Source organism: Podarcis filfolensis (genome assembly GCF_964270895.1).
Source record: "Podarcis filfolensis genome assembly, chromosome: 9".
Classification (NCBI taxonomy): domain Eukaryota; kingdom Metazoa; phylum Chordata; class Lepidosauria; order Squamata; family Lacertidae; genus Podarcis; species Podarcis filfolensis.
Genome location: NC_139610.1, coordinates 20740380 through 20756572, shown reverse-complemented (window position 1 = coordinate 20756572; position 16193 = coordinate 20740380). Strand labels below are relative to the sequence as shown.

Genomic DNA, 16193 nt, shown 5'->3' with positions numbered 1-16193 from the left:
TCGAGTTGGCCTTTCCTGCATAAATGCTGCATTGCATTTAAGCAGCGGGTCCACTTTTGACGTTTAAAATGGGGGAAGTGCAGTGCTATAGCAGCTGCAGTGGAGAATAGGTGTTCTGCCAACCTTCTATGATCTGGTAGCTGCCATGTTTGCCCAGCAGTGTATAAAGACTGCACGTGACCTCCAGCCTTAGCTGTGCTCAGAGCAGACCCACTGTCCATTAATTTCAGCAGGTCTACTCAGCATATTTTGCAGCCTTTAGTCAATGGACTTAAAAGCCCATTAATTTAGTGAGTATGACTTAGTTGGGAATCACCCATAATCACTTCTGAATCCCATTTTGGGGCACTTGGCCAGGTCTGGGGAATGGCAAGCACCTGCAGCAGACAGCCACAAAGTCTGGAGATGCAGAGGGAGAAACTGGTGGCATCCTGCAGTGACAAGTGAGGGACAGGAGCTTTAATAGCAAGCCGTGGCAGAGGATTGGCTCCTGGCTGTCACCTGATCATAGCTGTGACCCTCCAGGTGTATTGTTTCCCCCAACACAGGTGTATCTATCTGATCCCGCCTCAAGCGTATTGATTTGGATCCCGCTGCTGCCGTCGCTTTTGTGATGGCTAGTAGCAACAATCTAAATATCCCACCACAGGGTATTGATTGGATCCCACCGGCGTATAGATGTTATCCCAACACTTGCATACCACTTTTGTGGTGGCAGGTATTGATGTTATCCCACCACTGCCGACACTTTTGTGGTGATCACACAGGGTCCCCGGACGTTTGATGGTCTATTGATCCCTGTGCCACCACTGTGATTGCTTTCCCACTGCCACCAACCCGTTTCTCTCGGGTACACACAGAGTCCAGACAATTGTTAACATTAAATCAAATAAGCAAGTTTATTTTATAAGCCTTAACAAGTTTATGGTTTCAGATAATTTTTCTTGTCAGTTTCTTAATCTTAGTTTCTATACCGGCCTATACCTTTCCTAATAACTGCTAACTGATTATCCCAACTGTCTATCTGACTCCTCCTATCAGTTTCTCTCACTCTCTCACAACACAACTCGACCAACCCACAGACTTATCCTCCCTCTTCCTTCTCCAACTCCCAACTGACTTTCCAACACCTCCAACTCTAACTCTAACTCCTCCCCTTGGGTTCCCACAGGCTTCACACTCATTTAACCCTTTCCTTATGACCCACCTAGGAGGGCAAACGCCACAATGGGATGCTTCCATCCTACTATTATTATAATTTTGTAATGTATGAAGCCCAAATGTGGATCACCATGCGTGATGAGCACATTGGTTTATACATCTGTTGCAATGGCCAACTGAAACATACTATGTTCTGGTATTGAAATAAATGCAGGTTTTCTGTGCAGGAAAGACATGTCAGGTGTGAGGCACCCTGAGCTGGGAGGGCACTTGGCAATTGCACTCTGCAGACTGTATCCTATTAAAAATATTGCATTTAGTGGGGTGCAGTAAATATTTATTTGTAACTTTCAGAGAACATTAAGCTGGGAGTAAACATTTTGTTGATGGCTACACTCTGCTTTTATTGGTAATTTTCACATAAATCAACTTATATATATGGAAAATGTATTCATAATCTGAGTTTTCTCTATAGTGATAAAATGTTTCTGCTTCTGGGGTAGAAAATAGCTTATTATGCAAACAACATTGCCTGTCTTACATTATGCATGGAATTCACCTGGCGAACATCAGAAAGCTTCAACCCAAATATGTGTGTGTGTGTGTGTGTGTGTGAAGAAAAATAGTGAGTTGCATTTACTGAACCACTTGGCAGTTATAATTAGTAGAAAATGAGTTGATAGCTCTATTTTGAAATGTATTTCATATTTGCCTTAGTAAAGTCACAGGAGAAACAAAAATGAAAACAGATATCACAATGCATGCCTATGGATTTTGAAATGATAGCCTCCAGAATGTCATCCCCAAATAAAACAAAGTAAAATGCAGGTGACACAGTTTTAATTGCTTTTAGTAATTTTTACTTACAGAGTGGCTCATGGCTATGATTGTGTTCACTCATTATTGCATTATCTTCTCTGTCGCTCACTTGATTTAATTAAGGGATTTGTGCATGTATTCTGGATTATCAGTAAAAAGAATAGCACTGTTAAGGAAGGTGGCCAGTTCTAAATAAACCAGACATATGGTACTGGTTCAGATACAAAACAGTGGTCCTCAAAGGGTCAGTACACACAACTGAGTAAACTTCAACACATCTCAGTGTGGATGTATTCAGGCCTGGCAAAAGACGATGAATAACTCATGATGTGATGTTCAGTTGATGTGTCTCAGTGGCCATAAATGAGATATTTTATTCAGTTTCTTTGACAAGTTATCCAACACCCCTTTTCTGCCTTGGCTATGCAAAAGGCCAACAAACAGAATGAAAACTGCAGTCCCTGGGAACACAAACAATGTCGACGCACAGCTGTCCTGCAAGCTCTGCCTCACACTTGCTCAAAGTCTCAAGATGCAAAATGCCATTGCACCCCCCAAAACAACATGCGCGCCATTGCGCAACGCACAGGCACTTTTTATATTTTTGCAAGGAACTTGCTGCTGAGACATCTCTCCCTCTCCTTTGATCTTCTTGCAGGGAATCTGGCAGAAGAAGGAGCTCCAATTGCACACCAGAGCCCTTTCCCCTCCACTGCATCCTGCAGTCTGCCTTGCACCTTAAGGAATCCTACAGAGGAAAAAGGGAATCAGAAAGGTTTGGAGGTCCATAGACAGCCCTTCAGCAGGGCCATAGGAAGGGGGTGAGGGGGCGGACTGCCCTGGGTGCCCTCACTGAGTGGGGTGACATTCAGCACGCCGCCCACCTGCGACTCCCAAGCCTACCCCGAGCTGTTGGGGTAAGGGGCAGGAGCTGCGCTGCTTTGTCGGCGGCATTCCCTCCCTTCCCCCTTCATTTTGACAGCTTGGGGGAGGCTTGGGAGTCACGGGTGGGCAGTGCATCAAATGTCCACCATGGGCGGCTCGCTCCACCCTGTAGGTGGCTCGCGCCGCTCCTGGCTGCAGGGTGCATGCGCCACTCTGGGCACCCAAGCACCTATCCCGTACATGGGAGGCCAGTGTGATGGCCTGGGATTCGGAATCGGATGCTGAACCTGAGGGATCCCAGCCTGCACAGGATTCCCCGCCTCCAGAACCAGCTGAGCCGGGGCTGGGGCATAAGCCTGAAGGGTCCTCACCTGTGCTGGATCCTCAGGTGCAGGCACCAGCTGAGTCTGCTCTGGCTCCTGAGGTGAGGGAGGAGCCATTGCCTGCAGGTGCTCCACTCTCAGCCCTGTCAGAGGAAGCGGAGGTTGCCTCTGGGTCCGGTAACCCTCCAGCCTCTCCTGAGCTGCAGAGGCTCAGGGCAGAGAGGCGGAGGGAACTAAGTTCCCGCAGGAGGAGTGCTCGCCTCCAGGCCAGGAGAGGTGAGTCACCAGAGGATCGGGGATGCCCTATGCCTCGGGGCAGATAAAAGCCGGCCAGTCCCAGTCCCAAGTTGCAGAAGCAACATTGTTGGTTGCTAGTACCTGCCTGAACCCTGTTCTGCTTTTCTGCCTGAACCCTGTTCTGCTTTCCTGCCTGAGCTCCTGACCCACCCTGGCTCCCTGCTTGCAAGCCTGTTCCTGACTTCACCCGGCTCCCTGCCCTGCACCCAGCTTCAGCTACTACGGACTGCCTCCACGTTGCACCTTTGACCACGGACCGGACTTGGACCTCGTCTCTCGGGTAACCCACGGGACCAGCATAGGCACCCTCTGTGCCACGCATCCCTTGGGAGCACGCCTGCCCTGGGAAGTGTGGGCATCTGTTCCGCCGCTGCCCTTCAGTGGCAGGTTGCTGGCTTCACTTCAGCCCAAATACCAAGCCCCTGTGGCTGTGAGCTCATACCGATGTGCTGATCTCCACTTCCAGAGTTCATGATCAGCATAAGGGGAGCATTCATGCCTAGCCTCAATCCCCATAGGTTTGGGGAGGGGGTTGTGCATGTTAGGGTATTCCGTCCCACCTTTAGTACAGGCATGACTGTTGTGTGTCACATGCCTGTTTACACCCCAGCACAGCTTGCTAGGAACTTCCCTTTGTGTATAGCTTTCGCTTTTAGCTGCTTGCTTGGACCCGAAGGAGAGAAGACATGTTTACCTCTTGTCCCGATGTATGCTGAATAAACTGCTTGTAAATATGCTCATCACAGCCTCTCCCTGCCACTTCTGTTGCGTAGTGTTTACTCTGCTGAGCAGCGTGCTCCAGCTTCTGAAGCTTGAGTCGCTTATGCTGCACCAAGGACTGCAGATTGCCCGGCACACCGGCCGGTGGGCTGGAGCCAGCCGGGGGTCTGCCAATTGCCCCCGATATCTTGGCTGCATCCCAACAGTGCATGCATGCATGCATGTTGTTAAATGACCATCCTGCACAACTGACAACGCTGTAGACATCTCCTGTCCGTCCCTGCCGCCATTTACCTAACAGAGATAGCAACAACAGTAGCCTACCTTACAGGACTGCTGTCAGGATTACTCAGATATAATGTGAGCAAAGCACTTGCAGCATTTGAAATGTGCTATACAAACACTAAGTACTCTTATTATTGCGACTTTGCCAAGAATTTAAACCAGACGGCTCAGTTTGAAAATATCTGAAAATGCTATGCAAACCAGTGTATGGAGATTGATTGCTGCTGTCTGGCTTGATCATCAGCAATTCTATTTCTTTGGCATTTCTGATGCGATACCAAGGTGGGGGAAAATTGATAGTCGGGAAACGTCCTTGAAAATGGATCTACTGGGTCATTCATTGCCTCTGAACTGTTGGGTTTTTTAAAATGCCGGCTAGGGTGAAGTTTGGCGTGGTATGCGTTAGAAGAAAGGCTAACACAGGGTAGTCCTGCTCAGAAAAGACCCATTGAATGAAGATGACTAACTTAGCTCCATTCATTTCAATTTTGTCTACTCTGAGTGATTATTTGTTGGCACACCACCCGTTGTTCTCATGGAGCCACATTTTAGCTCCGAGCTGCATTTGTCTGTTGCCCATGTTAGCTTTCCTGTGGATCCAATGCAGGGGTTGCCAACCTTTTTGGGCCACTGAGCATGCGTGCAAAGTGGAGAAATTCTTTTGGGTGCTACACGGACACACAAATGGTGGCTGCTGCTGGTAGGTCAGAAGCTAGGCAGGCCAACAGTAGATTAAACCAGAACCAATGACAGGCAGAACCACCCCCTGACTGCTTGCAAGTAAGAAAGGGGGTTAATCGGAGAGCAAACTAAAGTTGGTGGGGCATTCGAAGGAGCCAGCCTATACTGGCTGTAACCAAGCACACACCACAACCGATTATATTAGGTTGCTTCTTTCTGGTATGGACCCAATCAGTGACAGGGAATGTTTCTATGGGCTGATGCGCAAACATGGGCACCATGTTTGTGACAGCATTGGACTAAGCATGGTTTAGCAGCTATTCTCTCTCCACAAGACATCCTGGAACTGTAGCATGGGTGGGAGACTAGGGAACGTGGCTCCCTCAACAGACTTCAATTCCTAGACTTCCTTGGATGTATCAAAATTATCTAAAAGGCAGGAAGAAGAAGAAGAGAAGATTTTGGATTTGATATCCCGCTTTATCACTACCTGAAGGAGTCTCAAAGTGGCCAACATTCTCCTTTCCCTTCCTCCCCCACAACAAACACTCTGTGAGGTGAGTGGGGCTGAGAGACTTCAAAGAAGTGTGACTGGCCCAAGGTCACCTAGCAGCTGCATGTGGAGGAGTGGGGAAGCGAACCTGGTTCACCAGATTACGAGTCCACCGCTCTTAACCACTACACCACACTGGCTCCCTGCTCTTCCACATATAAGTATAATTATAAGGATATAAGTATAATTAAATAACATACCGTAAATATTCCCTCTGGATGCAATTTGCAGCCACTAAAATTGATGAGAGTCTGCCAGCAACGTCCGTGAGGTTCATCCTCTGATATTCATGATCAGATTAGTGTACTGATCTCTCGCCTCCATTGAGGTGAATAAAGCAATGGACACACAGCTTTGTGTCCTCTGTAGAAGGTTCCCAAAAAAGCCAAAGGAAAATAACAAACACAGACGGCTGTTAGAGGAGGCAGAAGAAGTCATCCATCCCATGGAGACTGGCCAGCTCTCTGGCTGGAGCAAATTGAAGCACAACCATCCCCTGGGAACAAGAACTTAGTTTAGCTGTTTTTCAAAACCAATGGTGAACTCTTCCTTTTCAAAAAATAAAAAAATTGTCCAGTAGCACCTTAGAGATCAACCAAGTTCTTCAGAAGAAGTGTGCATGCACACGAAAGCTTATACCAAGAACAAACTTAGTTGGTCTCTAAGGTGCTACTGGACAATTTTTTTATTTTTTTGATATATTTTGACTGCGTCAGATCAGACCAACACGGCTACCTACCTGAATCTTCCTTTTCAAGTTTAACTCATACTGATGAGGATACCTAGTGTAAGCTTCCTCTCTCATGCTTGCAAAAGAGAGCCAGTGTGGTGTAGTGGTTAAGAGCGGTAGTCTCGTAATCTGGGGAACCGGGTTCGCGTCTCCGCTCCTCCACATGCAGCTGCTGGGTGACCTTGGGCCAGTCACACTTCTTTGAAGTCTCTCAGCCCCACTCACCTCACAGAGTGTTTGTTGTGGGGGAGGAAGGGAAAGGAGAATGTTAGCCGCTTTGAGACTCCTGAAGGGGAGTGAAAGGCGGGATATCAAATCCAAAAAAAAAGCCCTGTACCTTGCACAATTGCCTGTAGAATGCAGCCCAGGGAATCAAGGAATTAAGGGACACGGTCTGAGTGCCAGGAAGAATAAAGGTAAAGGTAAAGGGACCCCTGACCATTAGGTCCAGTCGTGGCTGACTCTGGGGTTGTGGCACTCATCTCTCTTTATTGGCCGAGGGAGCCGGTGTACAGCTTCCGGGTCATGTGGCCAGCATGACCCAGAGCAGCGCATGGAAACACTGTTTACCTTCCCGTGGGAGCGGTACCTATTTATCTACTTGCACTTTGAAGTGCTTTCGAACTGCTAGGGTGGCAGGAGCAGGGACCGAGCAACGGGAGCTCACCCCATCGCGGGGATTCGAACTGCCAACCTTGTGATTGGCAAGTCCTAGGCTCTGTGGTTTAACTCACAGCGCCAACACATCCCTCTGCCAGGAAGAATACAGGGCGTTAAATGAGGCTGCAGTCCTAGGCAGACTTGCTTGGGATTTATTTCTGAGCAGCTGTGCGTCAGGCTGCACTGTCAATAGTGTTATGAGTTTTTGGGGGGAGGTAGGCTGTATGCCTGAGCTCTACTTCTAATTCCTGGTTCCAGCACAGATTAAATTTCTGGAATAGCCAGGTCAGCCTGGTAAATATGGGTCGTTAAGGGAACAAAAGGAGTGGCTGTGTGCCAGAGGGCCAATGGGTAAGCCTTCCCTCCTCAATGGTCTGTTACTTAGAAAGACAAAAGACCAGAATTGAGTTATGTGGGCTAGAAGCTGGATGCAAAAGTGGCAAGCTGGGAAGGGAGAGAGTCAGAGCCATGCCTGATATTTGCTGAGATCCAGGACTGCAGCTGTGGGAGAAGCAAGACCCTCTTGGGGGTGTTTAATGCTGTGAACCCCTCCATTGTAGGCTCAGGCTGTCTATATGTGTAAATAAACCATATATCATAAAGACGCCACATTCCCTGCTGTGCCTCATTTCCAAAAGGAATCACGAACTCTGGGTAAGCATGTCTGGAATCTTGTACCACCTGGAGATTGGGCTGGTGTGCAAGAGTAAGTTTGCATGAACATAAACTACATAATCTTAGCTCTGAGATGGTCTTAATTTCTACTGTACTCTCAGTGCAGCTGGTAATCTTCCAGCTGAATATAACCCTATCCCAGTTAAGAGTTCTGTCATTTCTCCTCCTCCACTGATGTAAAAGCCCTTCATCATACAAATCACTTTGTTAAAGTGCAGCAGAAAAATAATTCTAAGCTGCAGACCACATAAGTGATAGCCATAAAAAGCCAATAAGAGTTTCAAGATTCACTACTTACCACTGTAATATGGTCTTTATGCTTGATATTATACCCCGTGCCAGCCTCAACGTTGCTTTGACTTTCTCTTGTATTATATTGAGGCCTGGTGTAGCATATTGGCTAAGGCTGCAATCCTATGCATGCTTACACGGGAGTAAGTCCCAAAGAACATAGTGGCATTTACCGTATAGACTCGAGTATAAGCCAACTTTTTCAGCACCTTTTTTATGCCTAAAAAGCCCCCCTTGGCTTATACTCGAGTGAGGGTCCTTTCGGGCTGCTCCTTCCTCCTTTGCCGCTGATGTCGTCGTCGTCGGAGGAACGAACAGCCCAAAAGCAGACCTTTCGGACTGCTTGTTCTTCCTTCGCCGCTGCCGCCACCACCAGGTTTGTGGTGTGGTGAACCGGCTTATACTCGAGTCAATAAGTTTTCCCAGTTTTTTGTGGTAAAATTAGGTGCCTCAGCTTATATTCGAGTTGGCTTATACTCAATTGTATATGGTACTTCTGAGTAGACGGGCAAAGGATTGCCCTTTAAGACACTGAGAAAGTCCATTTTCTTTGAAACTTGCCACTGTCACAGGTTAACCAACACCTCGGTCCTGTTCATTTTTACTTAAGAACAAGTCTTACTGTGGTCATGACCATTAACAAGGTTTAAAATGTCAGCTGCCAGGGCAATCCTCTACATCAGTGGTGGCCAAACTCCAGATGTTTTGAGATTACAACTCCCATCACCCCTAGCTAACAGAACCAGTGGTCAGGGATGATGGGAATTGTAGTCCCAAAATATCTGGAGGGCTGAGTTTGGCCACCACTGCTCTACATGCTAGCTCAGAGGGAAGCCCCATTGCCTTAAATATGACTTTCTCCCAAGTGAGTGAATACAGGAATGCAACCTAGCAGCCAATAGGGTAGCAGTGCACCCCTATGCAAGTCTATTCAAATGTAAGTCCTGCTGAAGGCAAGTGGATAAGTGGGTGTAGGTGCCCTTTGACAACCTCAGTTTTCCATCTGTAATATGGGTATAAAAATATTGGCCCACCTTATAGCAATGGGGCCTGTTTCAGCAAAAACCTTGTTACTCAAAGTAGTTTCCTCTGTTCCATTACGCGCATGTAACTTATTTTAACACCTGTTAACTGATCAAGATTCTCAGGAGCAGGCAAAAGCATTCATGATCCGACTAGCAATGGAAGAACGCATGTTTTTTGAGTGCTAGAAGAAGGAACATAGCACTGGTGTTGCACACACAAGGTCAGGCGGATAATAGCCCACAAAAGTCAAACTGCAGGCAAATACATTGTAATGCTGCTAGATAAGAGTGATTTGCAGTTGTTAAGAGAGCCAATAATTTATATCTTTGTTATGTGGAGGGCGTTTTACAATCAGAATTAATCACATTGCTTTATGGTTCCTCTGCTGGCTCAAAACTCGAAATACAAGGGAGAGGTTGCTAGATCATTATAGTAATTGCAACAAGGCCATTTCCATACTGAATGCCCCAAAACAACAAAACCAGTTACATGATGAAGGTACCCTCGAATGGGATGAAACACCTCCAAATTCTGCAGTCGGTACACAGAAACAAACAAGCAAATCACTCTCCCAGCCTGATAGTGAAACATGTCTTGTGGCCCAAGTATCTGTGTGACTTTAGCTATAATATAATACTGTTTTCAGCATGGATCACAAGTTCATTATTCATAAGGTTGGTCTTCTGGAAACATATTGCATCATTGGCTCCAGTTATTTCTCAGACAGAACTGTAAAGGTAAAGGGACCCCTGACCGTTAGGTCCAGTCGTGGCCGACTCTGGGGTTGCGGCGCTTCTCTCGCTTTATTGGCCGAGGGAGCCAGCGTACAGCTTCTGGGTCATGTGGTCACTAAGTGGACTAAGCCACTTCTGGCGAACCAGAGCAGCGCACGGAAACGCCGTTTACCTTCCCACCGGAGCGGTACCTTTTTATCTACTTGCACTTTGACGCGCTTTTGAACTGCTAGGTTGGCAGGAGCAGGGACCGAGCAACGGGAGCTCACCCCGTCGCGGGGATTCGAACCGCTGACCTTCTGATCGGCAAGTCCTAGGCTCTGTGGTTTAACCCACAGCGCCACCCGCGTCCCGACAGAACTGTAGATACTGTTAAATACCACCCCAATCTCTGCTGGTGAGAGACTCTATGGCAGGCATGGCCAAACTTGGCCCTCCAGATGTTTTGGGACTACAACTCCCATCGTCCCTAGCTAACAGGACCAGTGGTCAGGGATGATGGGAATTGTAGTCTGAAAACATCTGGAGGTCTGAGTTTGGACATGCCTGCTCTGTGGGTTTCAAGTGCTTACCTCGGGTTTGGTTTCCTTGGAATGAAGGTCGGCAGAGACCGTAGTGCTTTTAGGATATATTGCTTTATTTACACATATATACAACCTGAGCATTGGATGGAGGAGCTCATGACACTGACCCTCTCACAGATCTTCCTTCCTCTTTAGGTTTCCAGGGGAGCCCAAAAAGTCCAGCACAGAGCAAACATGTCATTGCGTCTCCAGCTTCCAGCCTCGCTTTGGCTTGTTGTTCTTGTAGCTATTGCAGCCTAACTCATCCGTTGAGCTGCTGATGAGGGTGCTTAAGTGGCCAGCTAAGGCCATTGACTTACAAAGAAACTTGTCATTCAGTGTCCTCTTCTACTAGATCAGGCATGTCCAAAGTCTGTTTCGGGGCCTAATCTGATTTAATCCGGCCCCCGTGGCAGTATAAGTCCTGGGGTAAAATCCTAAAAAAAGCTCAGCAAGTTAAATCCTAGAAAAAGCTCAACAACTTTGGTTGGCCCTCACATATGTTCACTTCATCAAATCTGGCCTTTGTTTGGACACCTCTGTACTAGATTCTAACCCTCACTGGATACAAGATCACAGGCTAGGCAGAGTTCTGAGTGTGTCATTCAGACCAGAAGCGCCAAGATCTGCCTAACCTTGGTGTGTGTGTGCGTGCTTATGATGTCATGCGTGCAATGCTGACCTGGAAGTGACCTAAAAACATCACAAAAAGTCACAAAAACGGGTGGAATGGGGCAGGGCAGAGGCGGGATGTTGGCAGGCTTTTTCAATGGCGTTTCAAATATACGCAATTTCACTGATGTGCACGGCGCCTCGGAACATAACTGCTGTGTAAATGGGGAGTTGCCTGCATATGAACTAAATGCTGAGAACATCTAACCCCAGAAAACCAGGCTACTGGGAAATTTTTAGCTGTTTATGTCAGTTACCTGGTTTGGCTATGCAGCTATCAAGCTATCACTGGCTGGAATCTACGGGGCTGTTCCTTGGCTTGTGGTTGGGCACACAGCCAGAGATGCTAGCAGGGCAGGACTTTGGGGGGAAAGGGTAGGGTCCCACACAGGGGGATGAGCAGTGCAATTTTAACCAGCAGCCTAACATTACATTTCGAGCTATGCAAAGCGATGCTATCTAAAGAAGTGCCCCCCGTAAGACCATTAAGTCTTATAGTACTGTTTCTCAATCTTGGGTCTCCAGCTGTTGTTGGACGACAAGTCCCATTATCCCTAGCTGGCAGGGACAGTGGTCAGGGATGATGGGAACTGTTATCCAACAACAGATGGCGACCCAAGGCTGACAGACACTGTTATAGGAAGGGCCACAGCTCTGTGCTTTGCATGCAGAAGGCCTCAGAGTCATTTCCAGTTAGGGCTGGGAGGGCTGGGAGAGGCTTCATGTCTGAAATTCTGGAAAACTATGGCCTATCAGCACTGACAATACTAGGCCTCGGTCCAGTATACCTGAAGGAGCGTCTCCACCCCCATCGTTCTGCCCGGACACTGAGGTCCAGTGCCAGGGGCCTTCTGACGGTTCCCTCGCTGCAAGAAGCCAAGTTACAGGGCCTTTTCGGTAGTGGCACCCGCCCTGTGGAACACCCTCCCACCAGATGTCAAAGAGAAAAACAACTACCAGACTTTTAGAAGACATCTGAAGGCAGCCCTGTTTAGGGAAGCTTTTAATGTTTAAAAGGTTATTGTATTTTAATATTCTGTTGGAAGCCGCCCAGCCAGATGGATGGGGTATAAATAATAAATTATTATTATTATTATTATTATTATTATTATTATTATTATTAGGTGGACCCATGGGTCTGACTTGGTATAAGGCACCTTACTATGTTCCTAAATCCAGGGTTTTACAAAATCTAACTGGACCACTGCACACACAAGTGTCAGTTTAATGAACTGTGCCTCCCATTTAATGAGCCTCTAAATTGGGAGCACCCATGTATCTGCCATGATGCTCCTTTTTCTAAGCCACCATATTTCTGCAAATCTCAGTGGCCACAATGGGGGCATCGGTTCCTACCAGTTGTGACCCTGGTGACCTGGAATAATATTGGGGACAGTAGTGTGGAAGCTACTGGGTACACGAACCAGCCCCAATTCCAATGTCTAGCAGGCTCTAGGCTGAAATTAGTATGAATGTGTGAATACTTGTCATTTTCCTCTCTTCAAAATTTGACAGCTAGAGATGAGAAGAGGCTATTTTTGCATCACTCCTCCCAACAATGGATGCGCCTGCCTTTTCTCCTCCCGTAATGCGGTGTTTTCTTTGGTGAGAGAGTTGATTTCCAGTCACTCTCTTTCGGCCAAGGTGAATGCTCAGAGATAAGGGTCGCCTGATTCCCCTTTTATTTTGTGCATAGGGAAAACCCTTGTGCAAGAGTGAGCTGCTGGGGGAAATTCATTCACATCGGGAGAGTAAATTCTGTGGCAATTGGCATGGTAAGTGGTTAAAATGAATATGGACCCATTGCCTGCTAATAGCACGTCAACCTTGGGACATATTGATTATAAATGTAGATGAAAGTGGCTTAGAAGTACTGTACTGATAAAACGGTCCTTGCACATTTCAAAATATTAGCTACATCCAGCTAAAAAGGGCAGGGAGGAGGGGGTGAGAAACGAAACCCACCGCACCTATCTATTGTGTATGCTAGACTAGATTTGTTCTGATAGATTGGGTTCCCTTTCCATAACTCTTTGCCTGGTTTAATATGCATGACAGAGAGAATGCGTCTCTGTACCAACATTGCAAAGATAACCTTGAAGAGTATAAATGAATGCACGTATTGATGGAGCAATTTGTGTTTTTATTGATTTCTTACTGCGTCTCACTGAATTCTTAGTACGAAGACTAGGCAATGGCGATTTTGCTATCAGGGATGTGCAGAATAATATTTTCTTTCACAGGTTTTTAACAGCCTTAGAGAATGTACTTTTTCTATTAAAACAAAACAAAACCTGACAGACACTCTCTGATATAAAATGCATGATGCCAAATGTGGAAACAGTAAAAATTCATCAGTAGATAGGAACCCAGAGAACATCAAGTGGCAGCTTAGGAACATACTAAGGACCCCATTCCAATTAAAGATGTATTTCTTGTTGCAGGAATTTAGAGTTACTGTCACAAATTTTGGTATGTTTCCTGTGCTGATTCTGATCGCCCATATCGACAAGCAGCTATTGGAAGGGAAGCAGTCCTTTTCCAAGCAAGCAAACATTTATATATTACTATTCAGATGTAGGCAACCTCTCAAAGCAGTTTACAGTAATCTTACAACAAAGCATGAACGCTCAGGCCACAGGCTGAACTACGTCAGGGGCAACTTAGTCATTGCTGAACTACAAATCCCATCTTCCCTGCCCATTGGGTATGCTAGATGGGGCTCATGGGAGTTATGGTCCTGCAGACCTGGAGAGCAACATGTTGGCTACTTCTGAACCAAGTGGTTAGACCAGAGAGCTAAGTTTTATGAGGAGAAATCTGTCCCACACCAAGTATGAAGAATTGGACAGCCTTGCCGAATCATGGGGCTAATGACATTTCAGGAGCAGATGTCCCAGGAACCACAGGCAAGCCATCACAAGGAGACGGTGGTTTCCCCTTCTTAACAATCTTCTGGCTTTTCTTGAATGTCTTAGGGGCAAACTGCATGTTGCATGATCGATGTTTATTAAAAAGCTGTCTTAAATTGGCTCCATTTATTCTTAAGAAAAAGCAACTGCAGGATCCCAATCCAGAAACATGCTCCTTGTCTAGATTGAGGTCCTGCACCAATTTCCTGTTGAGGAGCATCCCCCTGACTCTTGTCCCTGAGGGTGCTGTTTATGGTCAGCAAATTTGGGGAGAAATTGCAGCAGGGACAATTTTCAGAAGGAAATTGGCGCAGTTCCTGTCTGGACTGGCAATACAGTGGTACCTCGGGTTAAGTACTTAATTCGTTCCAGAGGTCCGTTCTTAACCTGAAACTGTTCTTAACCTGAAGCACCACTTTAGCTAATGGGGCCTCCCGCTGCCGCCGCGCGATTTCTGTTCTCATCCTGAAGCAAAGTTCTTAACCCGAGGTAATATTTCTGGGTTAGCAGAGTCGGTAACCTGAAGCGTCTGTAACCTGAAGCGTATGTAACCCGAGGTACCACTGTATGTACTTGAACAGAGCCTCTGAGCTTCTTTTTCTTTGAAAGGCCCATTGGGTACTGCTGAATGATGCCCAAAGGGCTATCACATGGAAGATGGCTTCAGACTTCAAGAAAGGAGATTCTGACTAAACATCAGAAAGTAAGACCTGATCGACAGTGGAACAGTCTCCCTCAGGAGGTTGCGGACTCTCCTTCTCTGGAGGTTTTTAAGCAGAGGTTGGATGGCCATCTGTCATGGATGCTTTAGCTGAGATTCCTGCATTGGAGGGCATTGGACTCGTTGACCCTTGACTCTACAATTCTATGATCATAAAGACACTACAGTCTCCGCTGTGCCTCGTTTTCTAAAAGGAAATACAAACCCAGGGCAAAGCATGCTAGGAACCCCTGTGGAGACTGGGGTGGTGTGTAACAATATCATATAGTTGGGTCCTTATGGGGGGGCAGTAATTGGCACTCTGATTATCCACAAACCTCTTTTTGTGAAAACATTGCTAGATCATATCTCAGCTACGAACCCATATCAGTTTTGTGTCTTTGCTTCCCCCAAATAATCTTGCAGACAGCGCTTGGAACTGTCTGTTGTCCCTCAAAGAAGAACTACAATAGGAAGATTTCACGGGGAGAGGACATGACTGTTAAAATGCTAAAAGGCTGTAGTGTAGCCATGCTGCTAACAGTCTCAGTTATTCAGGGCACACTGTCTGCATATCATACATGAATAAACCCTGAAGAGGCTAATATATGCCTGTGCATAGTGAGTCTCTGTGCAACATGTAAGAGAGAAAAAGTCAATATCGTTTGATTTCTCCCAAGACAGTGTGAGATCGCTAAAATTTAAACAGACACCACTTTTTTTGAGCAGCTCAGACTAGTCTCTTTCCTCTTATGCTATCTGCTTGAAATCAAGGCTTAATTTAAGCAATTCTATTACAAATCAAATTTCTATGCATAGGCGATGCTTGCGGGGAAGGGGAAACGTTTGCAGAGTATTTTTATGTGGGTAAATGCTGTTGATTCTCACCTCCTTATTTGTTCTATTAAGAGTATATTCTATGACAACTCATCTGTATTTGCTTTAATCAAAACAGGATTTCTGAAAAGCAGCCTATACAAATACATGAAAGAAGATCGCCTAATATCCCCCTTCTCCTTGCCATCGAGCTACACATCTGACTCTGGCTTTCTGCAAAAGGAGACATTTCTAACAGCACAAATGTTTGGCTAGGAAACCTTTCCCCCCCCCTTTTGGTCTCTTAAAGATTGATTTTCAAAGGGACTCTGTACTCACTGTGCACCCAAGATTCTGGATTCATTAGAAAATCAGGTTTTTGCAGATTTTTTTCTTTTTAACCTTCAGACTACCTTGCCACACTCCTGCAAAGAATGACACATGAATGTTGATACAGCACACTTTTTTTCTCTCCTAGAGACAAAATCATGCTATGTATAAATAGTGGATGCATTCCCTGAGCACCTATTCTTACGTAGCCAAAATGGGACTGCCTATGGACATGAGGGACGTATCAACATGCTCAGGGGAATCTTAAATTTGCAGAAGTACCAAAAATCTTGGGTGAGTGGAATGAAGAGAACCTTCCCCCCACAAATTCTCCAATGAGGAATGAGCATGTTTCCATGG

At 46.3% G+C, this 16193-nt stretch overlaps 1 long non-coding RNA gene across 1 annotated transcript; it reads right to left on the bottom strand.

Annotated features, from left to right (window-relative positions):
• Positions 1-1561: 1561 nt before the first annotated feature.
• Positions 1562-15966, bottom strand: LOC310770346. Its single transcript, XR_014552094.1, has 3 exons — positions 15843-15966; positions 5925-6220; positions 1562-2728 (listed from the first exon to the last, which is right to left on the bottom strand). It is a non-coding gene; the product is annotated as an uncharacterized lncRNA (long non-coding RNA).
• Positions 15967-16193: the final 227 nt, after the last annotated feature.